The following is a 24,196-nucleotide window of genomic DNA, read 5'->3' on the forward strand; positions in this document are numbered from 1 at the left end:
TTACTCTGAATAAATAAAGATTTGTCAAATATAAAACTTTCTTAAAAAAACACTCAACTGTGGTGTTTCTTATCTCTACTTATTTATTTATGCTTTTTTATTGCTATTTCCTTTCTTCTCACTTGTATATAGTTTGCTTTCACTTTCTTGTTCATTGAGGTATGTTATATTTTTAATGTGAGGTCTTTATTTTTTAATGTACACATTTATTATAGTAAACTTTTATCTTAGAAGTGCTTTTTCTGCATTTTTTTGGTTTTGATATGTTGTTCAAGGCTTTATTTTTTAAAAAATCCCTTTTGTTTTATTAGCTTACCTATTATATTTTTCTTAGGTTATTTTGTTAACCTAACGTATGACCTATCTTAGAGTTCATGTGCACTGGTAATTAATGACAATTCTGCTGCTCTTTGATGGGATATTTTGCTATTGTTGGAAGCTTCATTTTGTCTACAATTAAAATTCATTATTTCTCTTTATTTTTGCTTTGGGGTGATACCCCACTGTCCTAAGAGTTTACCATATGCTCAGCACTCAGGAACCACCCCTAGTGGATTTGGAGTATCATATGTGATGCCAGGTATCAAAACCAAGTTGACTGAATGCAACACAATCGCCCTACTCACTGCTCTATCTCCCCAATCACTCATTATTAATTTTTGTATGGATAGTCTGTCTACTGTTGAAAATGGCATAGTGATGTCCTCTATTTTCTGCTATTTTCTATCATAATTTTCCTATCAGATTTGTAGAATCCAATCTCAATATATTTTAGATTTTAATATTGAGATACATGTAAATATGTATATATACATATATATATATATAATTTTAAGTCTACCAACTAAATTGACCCCATAGTAATTATATAGTGATTTTTTTCTCATGTTTTTTGTTTTAAAGGTATTTTATGTGACATAATTATCCTACTTTCTTTGGGTTTCCACATGCACAGCATATCTTTATCCCATTAATTTATTTTGAGTCTACTGTGTCTATAACGCTAAGAGAGACTCTTATAGGCAACTTATGATCTTTTCATTTTTGATCTATTTAGATACTTCTATTTATTTTTTGAATGGAAATTTTAATCCAGTTACATTTAAGTGACTATTGGCATGTAAATGTTTATTGATGCCATCTCATGCATTATTTTCTACTTTTTGTAGTTCCTATGTTCCTTGAATCCTTTCCTATATATATGTGAATCTATACTCTTTCATTGTAGTATGAATTCATGACCTTATTTTTACCTTATGTGTCTACTATAGGCTTTTGCTTTGTTGGTACCCTGAGGCTTACATAAAATGTCAGAGTTCTAATAGTCAGATATAAGCTAAGAGAACTTAAACACTCTACCTTTTTAATCTTATTTTTTGTGCATTTATCTTTGTTAATAGTGTGTATTTGTTGAAAATAAATGCATCTTTTGTTTGTTAATATTTATTCTCACACAGAACTGGAGAGAAAGAATTAGAGGTAGGATAATTGCCTTACAAATGGCTGACCCACAGCATCCAATCTGGCCTATTAGCACCTCCAGGAGTAACTCCTAAAAGCAAAGCCAGGAGCAACCCCTTTGTTTTGCAGGAAAAAAAAAGGAATATGTATTCCCTTTACTCATTTAACCAGATCAAATTATTAATATAATGTCAGATATTGGGATTTTCTAGATTTGACTATAGATTTATCCTTACCAGTGCTATTTCATGTTACTGATTATAGTATTCTACTTCAACTTTAAAACATTTTCTTATGCTTTTCCTCCCCTCCTCTACTTCTCCACCCTCTCCTCCCTTCTCTTCCCCTCTTCTCCTTCTCTACCCTTCCCTCTCACCTCACCCTCCCCTCCCTTTCCTTCTCCTCCCCCCCTCCCTTCCTTTCCCCTCCCTTCCTTTCCCCTCTCCTCCCCTCCCCTCCCTTTCTTTCCCCTCCCTTCCTTTCCCCTCTCTTCCTCTCCCCTCCCCTTCCTAAAAAGAAATAAGAAGAAAAAGAAAAAAAAATTTTTTATAACATTTCTTACAAAACAGGTTAGCATTGATAAAAATAGATCCCACTACTTTTGTAAGTCTGAAGGACAAGTGTTGTGGATAAATTATTCATGATTTGAGTTTAGAGGGATAGGATAGGATTTAGGCCCTTCCCTTGATGTGACTGATCTCAGTTTGATCCCAGGTAAATAAATCATCTGATTCCACAAGCATCAATAAAAAGTCTTTTAGCATAGAGCCCTGAGCACCAAAGTCATGACTCAACTCTCCTCTGAGTACCCCAAATAAAAGTGGTGTTTTTTTTTTTTCTTATTTTGGGTCACACCAGGTGACACTCAGGGTTACTCCTAGCCATGTGATCAGAAATCGCTCCTGGCTTGGGGAACCATGTGGGACAACGGGGGGATCGAACTACAGTCGCTAGGTCAGATGCGTGCAAGGATAATGCCTTACTGCCTGCTGAACCACCGCTTCGTCCCCAGGTGGGTTTTTTTCTATTTGGTTTTTTTGGGCCACACGCAGCAGTTCCCAAGTGTTACTACAGGATCTGAGCTTAGAAACCACTCCTATCAGACTCGTGGAACCATATGGGATGCTGAGAATTGAACCAGGGTTGGTCCAGGGTCTGCCGAATGCAAGATAAATGCCCCCCAGCTGTACTCTTGATTAGTAGGGTTTTTTGTTTTGCTTAGTTGTGTTTTTTTTTTTTTGGGGGGGGGGGTTGTTGTTGTTCTTGTTGTTGTTGTTTTAGTATTCTTACTGTTATGCCACATGTTTATTGGCCCATGAGGTCCTGCTGAAGAAATTCACTGATAGCCTTATGGGATTACCATTATAATTGAAAGGTTTTATTCCCCTCTTCCTTTTTTGTTGTTGTTGTTTTTTTGTTTTTTGTTTTTGGGCTACACCCGGTGGTGCTCAGGGGTTACTCCTGGCTCGATGCTCAGAAATAGCTCCTGGCAGGCACGGGGGACCATATGGGACACCGGGATTCAAACCAACCACCTTAGGTCCTGGGTCGGCTGCTTGCAAGGCAAACACCGCTGTGCTTTCTCTCCGGCCCCACCCCCTCTTCCTTTTAAAAAGATATTTTCATTTTCTTTGGTTCCTTGAAACTTTGTAAAAATATGTGTTAAAAATATTTCTGAAATGGCTTTGTTTGGGCATCTGTGAGTTTTATGAATATGGGTAGCCAGATTTGTCTCCAGGTTTAGAAAGTTTCTAACCATTATTATTTAAAATAACAATTTACCTGTAATTTTATTCATTATTAACAGTAGTGTATTGTAAATCAAGAGGCCTAAATTTAAAAGACAACTAAAAAAGAAACAATAGCTTCTCCAGTTCTCCTTATGGAACGCCAATGATTCACAAATGAGTCTTTTCTTTGTTATCCCAGAAGTCATTTCATATTTACTCTTTTAATCCTTTTTGGTCCTATAAGTAGATTAATAATTTCAAAGGTATAGTCTTATATACCATGAATTATTTTTTCTGGTTGATTCATTTTGATTCTAATTGCCTATATTTCTTTTCTTTTTATTCTGTTCTATTTTATTTTATTCTATTTTATTTTCTATTGATTTCTTCCAATCAGATTTTTGTTCTATTTTAGCTTTCTATTATCATTATTTTTTATTTTATTTGTATATAGTTCTCCTTTAGTACTTATTATAAATTGTTGTACTTTAACGTAAAGAGCTATTTTGAGCAATTTCTCAGCTAAATTGCAGATCACCATCTCCTTAGGTTACATCACTGAAAGATTATTGTGATTAGATTGTGGAGTCATATTTCCATGATCCTCTGTGCTCTTTGATTGAAGTCTTGCATCACTTTCCTTTTATGTGAAGTGATAGTAATCTCCAGATTTTACCACTGCCTCTGAAAATGATTTACCTTCCTGGCACCCAACTAGGATTCTAAGACTTTCACAGGACCTTTAGAGTTACACTTGCCCCACACTTCTTGCTTCCTCCTGTGACAGAATTCTTAAGCATTTATCCTTCTACTAGATGCTGAAGCATGTGAAGCCAATTGCTGGCAACTTCCATTTAGCTCCTTTAGGGTACTATTAATGTTAAAGCTGTGATATCTCTTCCTATCCCATATATCCAGTCTAGATTTCTGTGCATACTTAGTAGCTATCTGCAAAGCTTCTTCTTACAGCATAAGTAGCATATTCAGTCAATTACCATGAGTAGTGGTGTGTGGATTTGTGTCCTTTCTGCACATTCTAAGCTCTGGCTCCTCCCATTCTCCTAGCCACTATATTCTGGATATTCAGCTTAGGACTCAGTGCTTCTAATGCGAGTATGAAAAATGGGCTTTATTGAGAGCATCCTGTCCAGCTGAGGAAGTTGGACACTTACTCATTTTTATTGTCTTCTGCAGATGAAATCACAGGCCATAAAGGTTTTGTGTGTGTGTGTGTGTGTGTGTGTGTGTATGTGCATGTGTGAGCAGTGCATTGTGCTACCCTTGAAAAGGGGAAATAAAGGTCTCCTTGTACTCTCTCCAGTGTCTGATTTCTTTTCTTTTTTATTTTTTAAAATATCTTTATTTAAACACCTTGATTACAAATATTATTGTTGTTGGGTTTCAGTCATTAAACAATGTGAATGAATGACGGAAGTAGAAAGCCTGTCTCAAATTCAGGCGGGGGCTGGGTGGAGGGAGATTTGGGACATTGGTGATGGAAATGTTGCACTGGTGAAGGTGGGTGTTCTTTATATGACAGTGTCTTATTTCTGATTCTTTTCTTTTTCTCCAACAATCTGTTGGGACTTCTCTGCTGGATGAACTTCCATAAAGGTTCAGTTATCCATAGGTAATATCTAAGCCAATGTTCTCTGGTGCATGCAGAAAGGTAGTTAGCTATTAATAAATTACTCCAAATCTTCTATACTTTTGTAGAAATGGAACATTTTTAATAATTTTTATTGTGACCAAAGTGAATTGCAAATCTTTTACAGTAACAGTAATATTTAAGGTACATGATGACAATAAATTAGGGCCATTCCCACCACCAGTGTTGTCCTCCCTCTACCCCTATTCCCAGCATGCATCCCATATCTTCCTCTTTTGCCCTCACTCCCTGTCTGCTAGTGTTAACTGTAGTGTTAACTGTGTATAGCTTGTTGTAGATTGGGTATCAATTCTGTTGTCATTGACTTTGGGTTTGCTGTTTGAGTCTGACCATTTTTTATTTCCACTCAATGTTCATAGGACTGTTTTGTCTTGATGCCCTCCATTTTCCCCCCGCTCAATTCACAAGGCAGAACAAGATGATTCATGTTATGTGGTTCTGCTGGGAAAACAAAAACAAAAATAACAAAGCTGGGAGGATTCCTTCTAGAATTTATAAAAATAGAAGAAATAAATATAAGAAGAAAGGAAAAAAGGAAAACAAAACAAAAATAAAGACAAAAAAGGAAAATAGGCACCCTTATTCAAGATGTTAATTCAATAGTATTAATTTTATGAAAGTAATTTCAAGCTAGATTTATATGGCAAGTTTTGTGATGTCCTCACCAATACAATGCAAGAAGAAATGTACTAACTTAAAGAGCAATTTCAACAATTCTGCTTTAAAAAACCATAATGTAAAGGTCAAAGTAATAGCACTACAGTAGAATATTTGCCCTGAATGGGTTCAATCCCCGGCATACCATACAGTTCACAGAATGCCAGTAGTATGAGCACAGAGCCAGGAGTAATCCCTAAGTACCATAGATGTGGCTCAAACTCTCCTTCAAAATATAAAAGGTGTGTATTTTCTTTTTACTACCATCTATGCTTATATAGATATTATAGATCATTCTTTCTACATTGGGACATGATGTTCAAATATAGTTGTCATTTATAATTATCCAAACAAAATCTACACAGTTCGGGTAATCATTGGGAAGGTGAATATGCAGGATCTGACAGGTTCCTTTAGTAGAGTACAGCACTAAATTAACTCTGGAGTTCATTCTCTATGAGGGAAAAATGCACTTGGTTTGTTAAGACTGAATTAAGGTTTCTGTTTCAGACAGCTAAAGGCAAACCTAAGAGCACCCAAGGGTTCATCATGGCAGATTTATTTATTTATTTATTTATTTATTTATTTATTTATTTATTTATTTATTTATTGACATATTTTGCAGGGTGGGGACTGCTGCTGCTGCTGCTGGTGAGTGGAGGACAGTACACACCTGGTAGTGCTCGGGGGTTAATCCTAACTGCACTCAGGAATACCTTCTGGCAGTACTAAAGGAGCCATATGGGATGCCAGGGATTAAACCCAGGTCAGCTACATTGCAAGTGTCCTACCCAATGTGCTATCTTGGGCTTCCTGGAGTTCACGACTTGTCTCTTGAAATCTTAGTTTGAGATGGCTATTTTATTATTCTGCTTTATGCTTCAATAAGTCCTCATATTTCACATTTTAGAAATGATTTACTTATATACAAACAATCTGAGTGGCTTCTTTTGATAATCCTTACCTTTAGTAGCTATTCTTTTTTCTGCCTTTAAATTTTCTATCTGAAGGAAAGGAAAGTAACAGTTTGCCTATCCTGGGGCTTGTGAAATTAATGCTTTTAGGAGTCAGGAGTGGTATAAAAATTAAATATATAGTATTAGGTATATAAACTAGTGAGAAATTTTGAGATGTGGAGCACATGTCTTTGCTAAAGGCACTTAAGGATATTTGAAATAAATGTACTACTCAAAGAAGACCCAATGTGACTATAGGCTGCAATTCTGAAAACTTTTATTCTGATTTAAACCATGCAGATGTAAAAAAAAAAAAACAAAACACCTCTTATGTCCTGAATTTTAATGCATGTTCTCCCCAAACATCAAAATCCAATAATGCCAACATACACAATGAAGACTTTGTAAATGTGTGGCTAGAGACAGACAATTGTTGAGGTTTCAGTGAAAATGAATAGCATTTGCTAAAAATATTTCCATTTGCTTTCTTCTAAATAGTTTCCTGATTTCAGTTTCTGACTGACACAGTAGATGATGTAGTTATATTATACAAGTAAAACAAATGAATGTATTCTTTACAGGAATTTGTATAAATTTGGAAGTAGGCAGAAATGTAAGATAAGAAAATCAACATATCTCCTTTCTATCTATCTCTTTGCAATGACTCTCCCCTCTTGGGTTTGGTAGATTAAGTTAAGGAATTACAGATTATTATTGATTTTGTATTTTGTAAAGGGTCTTAAGCCCCAAGAAGCACAAAAGTCATGACTTAATGGTACTGCATGCCCTGTTCTCTTAGAGTTGCATCTGAATGAAACCCACCAAAGTGGCTGTGCTCCCATTGCCTGGAAACCAGTGGACTGCACTGGTAAGAACTAGCAGTGCTTATGTTGACTGATCAGTTTTTTGCTCCTACAATCTTGCATCAACACAGAGAAAAGTTTTGACTACAATGTTTCTGAGATTCAAAAAGGAAAAGCAGATTCCTTAAAATCACACAATCACTGGAAAAACTCCAATACTAAACAGGTACTCCCTAATTAGAAGTCTGGTAAAATGTTCCCCGGGTTGTTTATACTCATCTAATAATAGAGAGTTAATAAAAATTGGGAGATAGAACAGCTAATAAAATGGCCTATCCTTGAAGTCATGAAATTTTCCTATACATGTATGTACATGGAATCTATTATGCTGAGTGAAGTAAGTCAGAGGGAATGAGAAAGATGCAGAATGTTTTCACTCATATATGGGTTTTAAGAAAAAGGACAGACATTTTTAACAGTATCTCAGAGACAAGAGAGATGAGGGGTGGTAGGTGCAGCTCATGACATGAAGCTCACCACATAGAGTGATGAGTGCAGTTGGAGAGATGACTACACTGAAAACTATCATAACAATGTGAATGAATGAGGGAAGTAGAAAGCCTGTCTCGAGTACAGGTGGGGGGGGGGGTTTGGGAGGAGGGAGATCTGGGAAATTGGTGGTGGGAATGTTGCACTGGTGAAGGGGGGTATTCTTTACATGACTGTAATCATACAACTATAATCATATTTGTAATCACGGTGTTTAAATAAAGATAATTATAAAAAAAATGGCCTGCCTTGAAAGTGACTCGTCTGGTTCTGATACTTAAAAAGATATATAGTCCTTGGAGCACTTCCAGAGTTATCCCTTATCACAAAACCAAGTTAGCCTTGAAATAACAGCTGGATGTAGCACAAAATACCAGCAACAATATGTATGTATTAGATAAATATATATCATAATTAACTAACACGAATATAATCATATAACACAATATATTGACATAATCAATATTAAAAATAAATAATACAATTACATATTATATAGTATATGATTCATTATAAAATACATATATAGCATAATGATATACAATATGGTATCTATCATAATATTATTATACTATATAACATAACATAATCATTAATATATAGTATTACATAATATTACATTTTACATAATAATGATGCATTATATTAATGATTATATGTTATACTAAAGCTTATAATATAATCTATTTTCTATATATATACATAGAATCTTAAACCAATGAACAGTGGATTCATAGAATCTTAAACCAATGAACAGTGGATTCTACAAATAGAATAGAGTAGGAACTTAGGGTTGTAGTTGTTTTGATTTTGGGTTTATACTCATCTGTGCTCATGGTTACTTTTGACTTTGTGCTCAGTGGTCAATCCTGTTTGTGCTCAAGAGATCATATGGGATGTAGAGAAACTAACTTCCATCAGCCACATGCAAGGCAAGTCCTCTGCCCATTGTACTAGCTCTTTTGCACTCTTGGATTATAGCTTAGATTTATCAACTTGGGGGAATTTTATTTACTTCAGTCTATGTTCACATTGGTCTTTACATTCTAAATGTTCTACGGTAGATTAAGTACTGTTTCCAAATCATGAATTTCTAAATTACAAGGCTTTTGTCTAGATATTTTATTGATGAAGTGGTTACTTAGCTAGACTAATGCCAAATTATTTTTATAGCGCTGATAACTTGTCAGAATTTAAATGTATTTTCCGTGTTACATTTACTTCTCTAATCTGTTGAGGACCTCCATACAGAAAACACTCAAATAATCATATCTTTAAAACAAGTTTTATTGAGAATTCCCAATCCAGATGTCTGGATAAAGTGAACATGACCTTTATCATGTTTTTTGGCAGTTGTGGGAAATAGAATCTATGTTTATTTTGCACAGAGTATTGATTCTGTTTGATTCAGTACAGTGTGTGGCTTCTGAGTTTTTATAATTTAAATGATTATTAGAATACTTAGAAAAGTGTTGAAAATGTGGAATTCATAGGAAAGATGTCTCAGGATTTCAGACTAGATTTATACAGGACTATAAATTCTCATTTGATAAATGTGTTTCAATGATATTGTAAACTAGCTTTTCACCTAATTAGTCTTTATCCACTCCCCCTTTTCCTGTAAAATGCCCGCTCAATAACATTACACACAACATCCTGTTCCCTATTTTTACAGGTTGGTAGGAAATTGTCCACTATTGATGTCCTAAACGCGGAAATGCTGATTATTTTATCTGATAGAAATAAAACTTAACTTTATCAACACAAATTTCTTAGATTAGATAGGAAAGATCTGGTAGTTTCCTTTTTTTTTTAAATAAATGATACAAATAAAAAAATAATCTCTGTTCTACTAAAATAGAACAAAAACCCAGATTTTCATCTTCAAGCTACAACTTGGTGTTCAAAAATCTCATTTTCTCTCGCGTGTCAGTAAATAATCTCATGTTGTGTATCTGCGTCTATCAAAGTATTTTCATGATTAACTTTTATTTGGCAAAATATCCTCCTTCCTCAAATAAGCTTGTTCAAGGTCTAATTTTTTCCTTACCACATTGCAAAAATACTGCAAAATAAAAGGCTAATCATACATACATTTCAGGTATAGAATTATATGAACTGGAACTCTAAAAGCAGTAAAATCTAAGGAAAATAACATTATTCTTATTTGTGTGGTTTTTAATATGAAAGTAAAAACAGAACAGGTTAGTAGGATCAGGGCACACAGTGGCTGATTGACTCATTTGTGAATTCTGTATTGTAACGCTCTTCTAAAGACTGAAACAGCAAAACAGTGTTCTAGAGAATGAAGATGAGTATCAGATAGGAAGAACAGAGAATGAAATAAATGGGAGTGTGCTAAATTGGGACAATTACAGAGTTTGGCCTCAGAACCACTGGACTTTCCTTCATAATAACACTTAATGACAGCAAACAAAAACAAGTGTGTTGTTTACAGCAAAAACATACTGGTAAAAAAACATATTGGTAACCTCCCACCTTTCACCAATGACAATTATTTATGAGTTATGACTGCTATAGTTTTGATAAAAACTAATTCCCATGACTGTTTATTAGGCAGTACTAATTTTTTGTTTGTTTTTGTTTTGGGACCACACCAGGTGATGCGCAGGGGTTACTCCTGGCTATGTACTCAGAAATTGCTCCTGGCTCAGGGACCATGTGGGATGCTGGAGATAGACCCAGATCCGTCCTAGATCAGCCATGTTCAAGGCAAATGCCCTATCTCTGTGCTATCTCTTTGGCCCGGTACTAATTTTTCTTTTCGTTGTTTTTGTTATTTTTATCATTTATTTAAGCACCATGTAACTGGTTACTAGTCTACTACCATCAGTGTGTGGACAGTTTACCTTAAATTATCAAGAAACATGAAAAATGATGAATATATCTTTATAATTTTGTAAAGCCTTAATAATTTTTCTTGAATATTATTCGATTTACATAAATTAAGAATATAAATCAATTTTGCAATAAAATATCCTCAGATGATGCCATTGTTTTTACCTAGATGATATAACATAGAACACAGAACAAACTTCTAACTATAAAACAGAACAACCTTCCATATGACAGCATTTCTTTCTTTCTTTTTTTTTTTTTTGATTTTTGGGTCACACCTGGCAACTCTCAGGGGTTACTCCTGGTTCCATGCTCAGAAATCGCTCCTGGCAGGCTTGGGGGACCATATGGGATGCCGGGATTCAAACCAATGACCTTCTGCATGCTAGGCAAACACTTTAACTTCATGCTATCTCTCCAGCCCCATGACAGCATTTCTGATGCTGGATTTGGGTCAACTGATTTTCCTTGCACTGTCATATTTAACCACTTATTAATATACACAAGACAAAGGTTGTTTTAAATGCAGAGAAATCAGAAGTAACAAATATCTTTAGATAACTGTACTACACAATAGTGTGCTATCCATTAGCTTAAACAAAATTTTTCCAACAATGAATAAATAAGGTATATTTTCTCTAATATAAAACTCTTCTTCATGAAGAAAGATGAATCTTTGGTGATTCAAGATTCATGATGAGGACCATTAGACTTAGTATAACCATGTAACAAGAAACACTTACATGGAAATATTTCTTATTGAGATATTATTATGGATTGTGTCTCCCTATAATGATGTGTAAAAAATTCTAATCCCAACTATTTCAAAAGTTGACTTTACTTGGACATAGAATATTTATAATAGTCAGGTGAAAAATGAGGTCATATGGATTGGCACCAGTCCAGTAAAGGTAGTGTCCTTTTGTAAAAGGCAAATTTTGAGACCAGTTTGAACAGAGATAACACAGTGAAGAGATGAAGACAGAGATCACGATGATGATTTTACATATTAGAAAGTAAAGGCAATGCTCAGCAACATCCCAGAATTTAGTAGAGGAGCAAAGACAAAGTCACCTTTATCTTGGACATAAAAACTTCATATAAGAAAATATTTAATTTTGATTATTTAGTCCAGTTTATATATTTGCTTTGGCAGTCAAAACCAACTGGCTATTAAAAGCCATGATCTAATACACTTCAACGTATAACCTAAATATTTATCTGTTCTCACATGACTTCTGTCTTGTTTGGTTTTGTTCTTTCTCTGCTATATTTTTTGTATTTTTGTTGTTATGACTTTGTTGGTTTTCTTTTTTTTTCCTCTCTTTTTCTCTGTGTTGTTTTGTTACTCTTTCCCCCTTTTTCCCTTTTCTTCTTCTAAATTCATATTTATAACATCTAGATGATTCCTTCTAGGTTTTTATTTTATTCTTCTCCTTTTCATTTCTGATACTTCCAACAGAACCACATTACTAAAATCATCTTGCTCAGCCTCATAATTTGAAGGGGAAAAATGGATGGTACAAGGATTAGACAATCATAAGAACATTTTGTGGAAATAAAAAAAAATGAACACCAAACCCAAAGTCAATGACAACAGAATCAATACCCAATCTACAACAAGCTATACAAGTGGGGACCAGTTACACTACCATCCTGGGGGGTAAAGGAGAGAAAAGTGAGACACATGCTGGGAAAAGGGATGGAGGGAGGACATCACTGGTGGTGGGAATTCCCCTTATTCATTATCACCATGTAACTTAAATATTACTGTGAAATATTTGTAACTCACTTTGTCCACAATAAAAATTAAAAAAAAAAAAAAGAATAACACTGATAATAGCAATAACTACTTTTTGGAGCACATATCAAACTCTTTTTTTGGGGGCCACACCCAGTGACGCTCAGGGGTTACTCCTGGCTATGCGCTCAGAAATCGCTCCTGGCTTGGGGGACCAAATTGGACACCGGGGATTGAACCTTGGTCTCTCTTAGGCTAGCGCTGGCAAAGCAGACACCTTACTGCTCCGCCCACCACTCCAGCTCCACCGAGCTCTGTTTTAATCAGTTCTGGTCTGGCCCTATGAAATAAAAATGCAGAAGGACGGTGTTCAAATCCCGTCATCCCATATGTTCCCCCGAGCCTGACAGGAACAATTTCTGAGTGTAGAGCCAGGAGTAACCCCTGAGCGCTGCCGGGTGTGATGCAAAACAAAACAGACAAAAAAATGGAGTAAAGAAAAATTTTTCATGAGACACATAATTTTATTACTTAATTATGTAAAATTACTAATATTATTCATGTTGTTGTATTAGTTACCAAGAGTTTGCAGATAAGTTTAAAGGAACATAGTTTGAATACATAGCATTGCCTATGGTTCCCTAAGCACATCATCAAAAGTAACTACAGATCACAGAGCTTGAGAAGATCTTAGTAACAAAAAAGTATAGCCCAAACCAATTCCTCAAATAAATTGTAATGTAAATAAAAGAACATAGAATATTTAGACTGACACATAAATATTTGTCTTAAAATGGGGTTTGATCCATCAATATCAAAAAATATAAAGTCTTTGGCAGACTGTAGACTTGTTTTGAGCAAATCAATGTTAGGAATAGTACCAAAAAAATCCTTGCTAAAAAAAAAAGTGATATACACATGACATGGAAGGAAAACCTAACCTTGCTACTTATTTTTACTTAGATACTGAAATGATTTACATATTTAGTGTATGTTGTCTATTATATAAAATATTTCAAGAAATCAATGACCCTAGGCAACAATTTGATTACAATAAGAAATGAGAGTTCAAAAATCCAACTTCTAAAAAAAAATCCAACCTCTTTCAGGGTATGAAAATCCATCTGCTTAAAGAGATGAACTAAAGAGGCCTTAGGAGACAAGGCAGAGGAAAAATAACAGTAACAACAAAACATTTCCAGTTAAATGAATATCAAGAAAAATATCAAATGGGGTTTTGGCTTGATCTCACTTGTTTAAAGTATCCAAATAAAGATAGACACAATGAATGCAGAAGTAGCCATATCAAATAAATTTGATTAACTATTTTAAGGTGATATTTCTGGATATAATTATTGATCACATAAAACTGCTGAAACTAATAGATAAGAAATCAACAGTTTCTGAATTATATTGTCAAAGATACCTCAAGTACAGTCATTGGAGAGTGTTTTAAAATGTCATTACTAAATCAGTTATCATGATTTGACACACGGAAGTAGCCTTTGAATACCTCTTCCAAAGTAAGAATGCTCCTCAAATTTTTTTCAGATGTGGTTCAGAAGAGTGAGAAAAAGAAGGCTGCCAGAGGTCAAAGCTGAGGTCCACAGGGAATGACCAATATTTTTCCTAGAGAGTAAAATCAAGACTAAATTCAGCTACTTTTTCCTACCCACATTAACCTCACCTCAATTCAAGATGCTATCAACAATATCTGTGCAGTGATGTTGTAGAACCATTTAAAGAACATAGTTGACGGGGTTGGAACAATAACACAGTGAGTAGGGCATTTACGTTTTACTTATTCAACCCAAATTCGATCCCTGGAATCCCATATGGTCCTGTGAACACCAGGAGTGATTCCTGAGTGTAGAGCCAGGACTAAATCTTGAGAATTGCTGGTGTGGCCCCAACCCCCAATTTAAAATGAGGGTTTGTTTGGAAATAAAAGATGAATGAGACACGTTTTATTGACCATACTGTGTAGGACTTTTCACAACATCCTTTCATTGATATTACCACCATATTTTTAAAATTTTAATTTTTGTTAAGATTCCATGAGTTATAAAGTTATTCACAGTTGTCTTATAGGTACACTATGTTCCAGCACCAGTCCTACTACCAAATTCAACTTCTGTTCATAAGTGTCCCCTATTTCCCTCTCACACTTTCCCCACACTCCAGCTTGCCCTCTTGACAGACACATTTTTTAAGTTTGTTGTAGTGCTTTGGTTCTCCTTTTCTCTGTGTTATTTTTCTCTGTAGTTTGAATATATAGCACATTACTCCTCTATGTACCCAAGGTCAAAGACCAAGGCCACCCCTCCCATTACTTCCTGTCCACCTTTTTTGCTTTTTCCCTGACTTCAGAGAAGGAAATAAATCAGCATATTCTTTACTATTTACTTTACTCTTTAATAAGACAATGGCATATGTTATTCTTTATTAAAATCAGTTAAGAGTCATATCACTTTGTTCAGGTACTTGCAGGTGAACTGTGAAGAATGGCCTGTGCAACCTAAATTACACTATGACTGGAATAAAAAAAACTACAGAAATTCTGAGGATTTTGTTACTACAGCCTAGTCAACTTATCTGGCCTGCAAAATAGATGTCTTGAGAATCATGTAGGTCAATTTCTACTCAGTAGTTTGCATTCATAATAAAAGTCTTGGGTCATTTAAAACAAAATATAGTTAGAATTCACACACTCTTTTGACAATCCAAAGAAAGTATCATTCCCCCAAATTACCTTGAATAATAGCTGTTTTACTAAATAACTTCTCAATTCACTAGAGCTAACCATGTTTTTCAGGGGTAAAATCAGAAAGCAGTTAATTTCTACAGGAACTATATCTAATTTCATTAGTATATTTTAAAAAGATACACTATAACTACAGAACTTGAATCATCTTGTTCTCATAACATAGGGAAAAAATGGATGGTACCAGGAACAAATAGAGTTATAAACATTGAGTGGAAATAAAAAATGATCACACTGAAGCACCAAATCCAAAGTCAATAACACCAGAATCGATACCCAATCTACAACAGGCTATACACAAAGGAGATCTCTTAGACTAGCAGTCCAAGGGGCAAAAGGGGGAGATGTATGGGATGCATGCTGGGAACAGGGGTGGAGGGAGGACAACACTGGTGGTGGGAATGACCCTAATTCTTTATCACTATGTACCTTAAATATTACCTTGAAAAACTGGTAATTCACTTTGCTCAGAATAAAAATTATTTAATAAAAAGATACATCACGGACAAAAGAATTTTATATTTCACATTTTGATGTATCTCTGTACATTTTATTTTCTATGAGTTATTTTCTGTTTTCAAATAAATAAATAAATAAATAAGTCTCATTGATGGTTATTTTCCTCCCCAGATTCTGGGATAGAGATAGACATACAGTTAACAAGAAGATTGAATAGGTAAGAAAAAATAAATAAAATAAAATAAAATAAAATAAAATAAAAACCACATAAATTCTAACTTATCCTTAATATCACCTGGTTTGGAATTTCTTTTGCTTCATCCCTATGGAGTTAAATTTTCTGTGACATGAGAGGTAAAAAAGAAGATGCTAAAAATAATACCAAAGTTAGAAATGGTGACATTTCTAGCACTTAATATATATAGAACTTTGGGTTCAAAAACTGCCTCAAGTTGAAAGTACAAGCACATACATATATCAGAGAAAAAAATGATAAGTTTTAAACCTTTTGAAAATTTCAAACAGCTGAAAGTCAAAAGAAAATCCAAAAATGTGTGTAGTGCATAAAATCAAAAGAATTTTTATTCTGACAATGTCAAACTAATAGAAATGAGAAAGGCAGAGACAAAGAATATTGCCTGATATATTGAAAGTACAGAAAATTGAATGAATAAATGTGAAAAAATTAAAATGAATATTGATCACAAAAAACATATCTAACATCTCCAGGAATCTGAATATACAAATATTAAGTGTGTGAGGTCTTTTAACATTCACCATATTGGCAAAACTCTGAAAAATTCTGTGAAACAGCATATACATGTTTTCAAGCACTGAAAAACATGTAAAGAGATTAATTAACATTAGATATTAATGTTTTAGTATCTACTAAAGTTGGAGAGATGAATATTCATTTTCTCAGGGTCTTGAAATAGAGCACAAAGTGTAGAGTACTATGGGCGAGTTGTGTCAGGCCCCCAAGTACTCTTAGTGTGGCATTAATACACACTACAACAAAATCCCAGTAAAACTATAAGGATTGCACCATAGAAAAATTCTAGCACTTCTGCTCAGAGACAATACAAAAATGACTGTAAATACAGTGCTACATATTTACAGTGATTTGTAAGGTCATAAACATGAAACTATAAATAAAATATTTGTACAAAGGTATATTATAAAGCAGCTCAAATGAATTAGAGATACAAGCTCCATCATGAAAAATGTGAACACATTACTATTAAGTTAAAAGTCATGAATGCACACAGCATGGTAGCATTTATTTATGTATTTTAAGATAATAAAGAGATATCAGATATATTATGTTCCAAAACCTTAGGCCTAAATACACATAAATTACCTGAGAATGATGTATACTGTCGTTAGCAGGAAAATGATACTAGAAAGTTGAGTATTTAAGTGGTTGGTTTGTACATACCTGTTTATTATATTTTAGTCCATATATCCTCTTGTATATTTCTTTCTTTTGTGTGTGTGTGTGTGTGTGGTTTTTGGGTCACACCCAGCAGTGCTCAGGGGTTATTCCTGGCTCCAGGCTCAGAAATTGCTCCTGGCAGGCACGGGGGACCATATAGGACAATGGGATTCGAACCGATGATCTCCTGCATGAAAGGTAAACGCCTTACCTCCCATGCTATCTCTCTGGCCCCCTCTTGTATATTTCACATTTCATACTAAAATTTAAAAAACAATAATACACAATGCTTCAGAAATTATGTATGGTATACAAAAAATAATTGGTAAAATGATAAGGCAGGAAACCTCTTCTAGAAAATAATAGTAATTAGGGGCCTGAGCGATAGCACAGTGGTAGTGCGTTTGCCCTTCAAGAGGCTGACCCAGGATGGACCTTGGTTCAATCTCCGTCGTCCCATATGGTCCTCTAAGCCAGGAGCAATTTCTGAGTACATGAGAGGAGTAACCCCTGAGCGTCACCCAGTATGCTGCACCCCCAAAGAGAAAATAATAGTAATTAAAAATTGCAATGAAAATATATTTGTTACAAGCCAGGAGCGACTTCTGAGCGCATAGCCAGGAGTAACCCCTGAGCATCACCGGGTGTGGACCAAAAACAAACAAACAAACAAAACAAAAACACATGACAGGAGCCGGAGAGATAGTATGGGGGTATGGCTTTTGCCTTTCATGCAGAAGGACGTTAGTTCGAATCCCGGCATCCCAAGTGGTCCCCCAAGCCTGCCAGGAGCGATTTCTGAGTCTAGAACCAGGAGTAACCCCTGAGCGCTGCTGGTGTGACCCAAAAGCCAAAAAACTAAACAAAGCACACATAGCATATCAATAAGTGAAAGCATAAAAGTATATAAAAAAGACCATATTATAAAGATAGTGTTACCAGGTTAAACACCAATTCAGAGAAATAAAAATATAAACTAAATAGCTAGATAAAAATTCTGAAATTTATAGAAAAATCACTCACTTAAAAATCAATTATGTCATTAATATTATAAAAAATAAAGATCATTAATAATAAAAATAATAACTCTTCTAAATTTAAAGTGAAAATTTCAGCATTCAAATAATTTTCTTTTTTTATTTTTATTTTTAATATGTGAACAATGATGCAAAGAAAGAGGACAAGTGTGCTCGCTTCGGCAGCACATATACTAAAATTGGAACGATACAGAGAAGATTAGCATGGCCCCTGCGCAAGGATGATATGCAAATTCGTGAAGCGTTCCAAAAAAAAGAAAAAAAAAAAAAAAAGAAAGAGGACAAGGTAAAATTACAGTGGAGAACAATCACCCAAAAACAGAGTTCTCAAAAGAAATCCCCCTGCTGACACCTTAATTTTGAACTTACAGTCAAAGAACATTAAGAAAAATAAAACAGAACCCATGTACAATTACTTTGTCCCTCAAGACCCCAAATTGTAGTATATTATAACATTTCTTAGCGGTACACAAAGCAATCTAAAGCCAAAAATTTATGTAACTCCTTAAACTTGAAGGCATAGTAGTTTTTTTACATTTCCATGCACATGCATATTAGTTTAAGTTAACCTCAAAAGTTTAAGTGGGCATTTTTTTAAGGTTTAGAGTCAAAGGAGAACAGTAAAAACAGTGTTAGAGTGGCAATTACCGTTTGAATAGGCCCTCCAAAGTATGGGGGACATGGAAAGGAAAAGCCTTGGCCTAAATACAAGGAGATCCTACCCTGAAGTTTCCTGGCATAAGACCAACTCTAAGACCAACTCAGGTAAACTAGTTTGTCCAATCCAGGTCATTGTCTGTAGTGCCAATACAGTTTTATTTTTCATAGTCTTTGTTGTTGGCATCAGGTTTCTGTATTAAAGATATAGGAATCTGTATATCCTACATTGAAGTCAAGATGGTGCGGAACGTCCCCTAATTTCAACTCACAAAGGGCAATGCAGAAAGCCCTGTCCAGTAAGCAGGTCTTGTAGTTAAGTCTTCTCAGTGTAAAGGGAAGACTCTTTTGAGCAGATCGAAGTCAGAGCAGCAGTAGGGTCTTCCCTGGTAGAGGATTGCTTCCAAGTGATGTTATAGACAACTTTGGATGTTTCATAAACAAAGATCATTAATAATAAAAATAATAAGAACTCTTCTAAATTTGAAGTGAAAGTTTTCAGCATTCAAATAATTTTCAAAGAAGCCAAGAAAATGAGCAAGTCACTTACAAGTGTTGAGTTATTGACAGTCAAAAAATAAGACAGAACATGCTAGATCACACTAGTAATCTTAACAATTGGTTTAATAAGCTAAAGTTTCAGGCAGAGAGAAACTGGAGAAAGTGTGTTAATCTATTAATACATATTCAGAGATGATTTCTATAATAATAAACTGAAAAGCTCAAAAGATTCCTCCAAAGACAATTGGAAAACAGAGGGAAAATATTTCAATATAAGCACTTAAAAGTGCCAGAAAAAAATACAATAGCAGAAATTGAGAGATAGAATTAAAGTGACTTGAGAAGTGAAGAAGCCTAATATTGTTGATTCTAAACCTAGAAAACTGGTTGGTTGGTCAGAACCCACAAATTACAAGCTGGCTGATAAAAAACTAGCTTGAACCAGAGAGATAGTATAGTGTGTAGGGTGCTTGATTTGCATTCAGCCAACAGGGCATATTATTATATATATTATAGTGACACCTTAAGGACCACCAAGATTCCTGAGTAAACTCAGTCAGGATTCAGCCCTGAGCAAAGCTGGGTGTGGTCTCCAACTGAAAATAAATAATAACCCCCCCAAAAAAAACACAGAAACTTAAGCGCCTGACAATAAAAGAGTTCAGAGAACAGAGAGATAGCACAGTGGTAGGCTGTTTGCCTTGCATGTGACCTTTCTGGGTTTGACCCCCTGTAGCTCATATGGTCCCCATAGCCTGCCAGCAGCGATTTCTTAGCGCAGAGCCAAGAATAACCCCTGAGCACCACCGGGTGTATTCCAACACCTTCCCCTGCAAAAGATAATAATAAAGTTCAGAATCACAGAACCTAGGATATTATATACTCTAAAATCTGAGCATACATCCTGGACAGCTAAATTAATATTTCAGGAATAATGAATACATGGTCTGTATAATAATAGAACAATATGCAAAACAATAACATTCTTGAGGAATGCCAACCTTAAAGAATGTCATGTAAACATTCTAGAGTCAAAACTGTAATGTAGTGTGTCTTCACTTAGAAGGGTATAAAAATGGGGAGTAAAGGAAGGAAGAAAGAAAAGAAAAAGAATATGGAAATAAAGGAAAAAGGAGGTAAAACCTCTATCTCCGACTGTTAATTGGTTTCTTTGCCTCTTTTTGCTAAAGGGAATGAATATTCCTGAAGGACTTTACTAACAAGTGAATGGAGAATTGTCTCCTATCACAGATTTGTATGAAAATGCATTTGAGATATATTTTTGGATCATTTTCTGGTAGTTCTTTCCCTGTTGAAGATCTTAGTGATTTTGCAAGTGGTTGATAGTGGATATTCATATTGCTATTATCTTTACATTCCATAAACTACACAAATTATGTAGTAGCTCTATTTTAAACGTCAATGATAGCTATTTGTCAGAAATTATATGTTTTGATACTATTTAGACAGGATGAGAGATAGCTTGTGTGAACCTAAAAATGTACGAGGGAGGGATAGATTTGTTCAGAACATATGAACAAAAAATTTGGAGATTGTTTTTGACAAAATGCTACTCACTGAGTGTATGTGTTACCAATGATCTCATTTGGAGTTAACTCAGCAAATATTTCACTTATTTTATTTTTTAATTTAGGGATCAGGAAGGGTATTGCAGGGGACCACACCCAGCTGTGCTTGGCGCTATTCCTTACGAGGTACTCAGGAAGGACCCCAGGCAGTGGTTGGGGGAACTATATGTGGATTCATGCTTGAACCAAGATCAAGAGCTTGCCTTACCTCCATTCCCACAGCAAACAATATATATACTTTTTTAGATTTTGTGTCACACCCGGCTACACTCAGGGGTTCCTTCTGGTTCTATGCTCAGAAATCACTCCTGGCAGGCTCGGGGACCATAAGGGATACCGTGATTCGAACCACCATCCTTCTGCATGTAATGCAAACACCCTACCTCCATGTTATCTCTCTGGCGCCAACAAACAATTTTTTAAAGTACTTACAGGACATTTTGTACACTTGGCACTTTCAGAGCAGAGGACGCAGGGGTTTTTGGTTTGGGAAATTTCCTTGTTCTTTCCTACATACAGATTTAGAGATGTCCACCTCTCACCGCCTTTTAGGTACTGCTTCAACTTCTATTTCTAGACCATGGTATCTAAATTTGCATCTGTTCACATGGCCTCATCTTTTGAAGCCAGTGCAACACCCATATTTTCTATTTTGCTTGTCTTTTGGGTTATTCCTTTGCAAAACGTCTTTTCAAAATTTCCACTAGGGTTATGCTACTTTAAATATAAAACTAACAAATAATAAAAAATAATTTAAAAAAATGACGAAGCCCAAGAAACAGTAAAGCTTGTAAGTTTCTTTCCTTTGCATACTGTAGTCCAATATTGTCCCCAAGTCCCACCAAGAGTGATACTTGAGTGCAAAGCCACTAGTAAACCCTGAGCATAATTGGGTATGGTTCCACACACACACCTTAAAAAAGATGAAAAATTGAGGCATTAACATCTAAATTAATTGAGACAAAAATCTGTAGCAATTTAAATATCAGTCAATGAAGAGAGATAGTTATATTTCAATGGAATACGGGCAAATTTGGAAAGCAGAAATTTCAGTACCTCTGTTCATTACATAGTGGAAAGTAAGTTTTAGTAGAGTCTGATGTTAAATTTAAGGCAGCATGAGAAAAACCTAGCAAAAAATATAGGTTAATGTCTAACTGATTTAAATATAAAATTACATTATGGATTTAAAATAGGTGAATAAATAATGAGAAAATACACTACACAAATACTAAATGTTTCTGCAGATTAATTCTATGAACAATGTGAATATCAAACTTAATATAGTCAGCTCTAGATGGTGTCTAGCTAGAGCTCTATGAACAGATCTACAGTTAGATACCTTCTATAGGGTGCTAGCAAATTTGCCATATGTAAATGTGTTATTTAAATAATTGGATGCACCCATAAATGTTGAAGAGAAAATGTATTGTTTGGAAACATAATATAATATTTTAAAATGTATTTCCTTCTTGACATTTTGGAATCCCATAATTTTCTTTCTTTCTTTCATCCTTCCATCTTTCCTTCTTTCAGTCCTTCCATCCTTCCTTTCTTTCTTGTTATCCCTCCCCTAATTCCATATTTAATATCATCTGGATGGTCAGACCCACCCACAGCTCAGAGGGGTCTGGTTGGGAATAAAGATGTTGCCTGGGGGGAAGGAGGGAGAGATATAGAGGCAGCAAGGAATCATGGAGGACAGCTTAGCATAGAGAAAAGCTTAGCATAGAAACCATGTGAGAAAATGAACATGGAGGACCGTGAAATAAAGCTGGCTGTCTCCTGAAACTTAACTTGACTGCTTGTGCATCTCTTCCCCAGTATCATGCAACCTTCAGACCTGCTGGCTAAGGGACTACAAGCATAGGGCCAAGAAAGCCCTCACCTCAACACTAGGACTCTATATTTTATAGTAATACAACACTTCCTTCCTTCCTTCCTTCTTTCCTTCCTTCCTGCCTTCCATCCTTCCTGTCTTCCTTCCTTTTATCCTCCTGTTTTTCCTTCCTTTCTTCCTCTGTCTTTCCGTCATTTTTTCCTCTGTTCTTCCTTTACTTTTCTTCCATTCTTCTTTTCCTTCCTCTCTCCTTTCTTCTATCTTTTTGTGAAAATATGGGGATAAATGTTTGGGTACTTTGGTGATGCTCAGGGACTATTTTTATCTTGTGCTCAGGAATCACCCTAGGTAGTTTTGAGGGGAACCATATGCAGTGCCAGTGTAGAAACTAATTCAGGGTCTGCTGCATGTAAGGCAAGTGTCTTATTCTAATATCTCTGGAGATAAGACACTTACCGTATTTTCCGGCTTATAAGACGACTTTTGAAACAAAAAAAGTCAACCGAAAATGGGGGGGTCGTCTTATACGCTGAGTATATTGAGAAAAATGTTTCAATATGCTGCTAAACGAAAATTGTCTGAATATTGCCACAAAACGAATTTTCCAACTCCATCCTGCACCAACCTGTAAGGCTGCTTGGACTGCCTCTCTAACTCAGCCAATCCAAACAGGCTTTTTATGCATGCAAATTAGACAATGTTCTGGACCGGAATCTATACTGTAAAAAGCCTGCTCAGATTGGCCAGAGTCAGAGAGGAAGTCTATTACAGTAGAACCTTTGAACCTTTGCTTGAACCTTTGAACCTTGGCTCACTGTGGTACATACAGTTGCAGCACAGGAACATTCTGTCTGATACAGTGAATATAAAACAAAATTAGGGGGTCATCTTAGAAGTCCAGTCATCTTATACGCCTGAAAATATGGTATCTTTGGGATCCTGTGGTCCATTTTTATACAGTGATGTAAACATTTAGGTAGGGACCTTCTCATATAGGTATAAGCTCTTTAGGCAATACTCTTCATAAAACATCTTTTGCTTAACAGCACACTGCATGCAGTTACCTGACTAGAACTTTTAAATGCCAAAGGGGATACACCTTGAGCAAAGAGGTTTTTAAAGAAATAACCACTGTATCTAGTTCACATTTGCATTTCCATTCAAAAACATTCCTTTGGTCTATCAAATTGACTCACAACTCATCTTTCCTGTGACTCATTAAATAGGATGAAAATTTCCTGACCTTGAACTTTAATGTAAAACAATAACTGCCTTTTCATTTAATGACTCAACAAATAAAAACTAATGAAGTGGAAGCCTCATGCTCCAAATCCAGGGCATTGGAGAGATGCAGGTCTGGAAGCAAATGCCAATGCAGAAAATAATCCACACATGATTAAAGGGATAAAACAGGTTCAGTAACTTCCCCACACAAGCCTTCCACTCCTCAGAAGCAGTTAGCTCAGAAGTGGAAAACCGAAAACACAAG

At 35.3% G+C, this 24,196-nt stretch overlaps 1 non-coding gene across 1 annotated transcript; it reads left to right on the plus strand.

Annotated features, from left to right (window-relative positions):
* The first annotated feature begins 18,269 nt into the window (after window positions 1–18,269).
* On the plus strand, window positions 18,270–18,376 carry LOC126010617 (U6 spliceosomal RNA). The gene has a single exon (XR_007496637.1). It is a non-coding gene; the product is annotated as a U6 spliceosomal RNA (small nuclear RNA).
* The last annotated feature ends 5,820 nt before the right edge of the window (window positions 18,377–24,196 follow it).

This window comes from Suncus etruscus, chromosome 5 (assembly GCF_024139225.1).
Source record: "Suncus etruscus isolate mSunEtr1 chromosome 5, mSunEtr1.pri.cur, whole genome shotgun sequence".
NCBI classification, from domain to species: Eukaryota; Metazoa; Chordata; class Mammalia; order Eulipotyphla; family Soricidae; genus Suncus; species Suncus etruscus.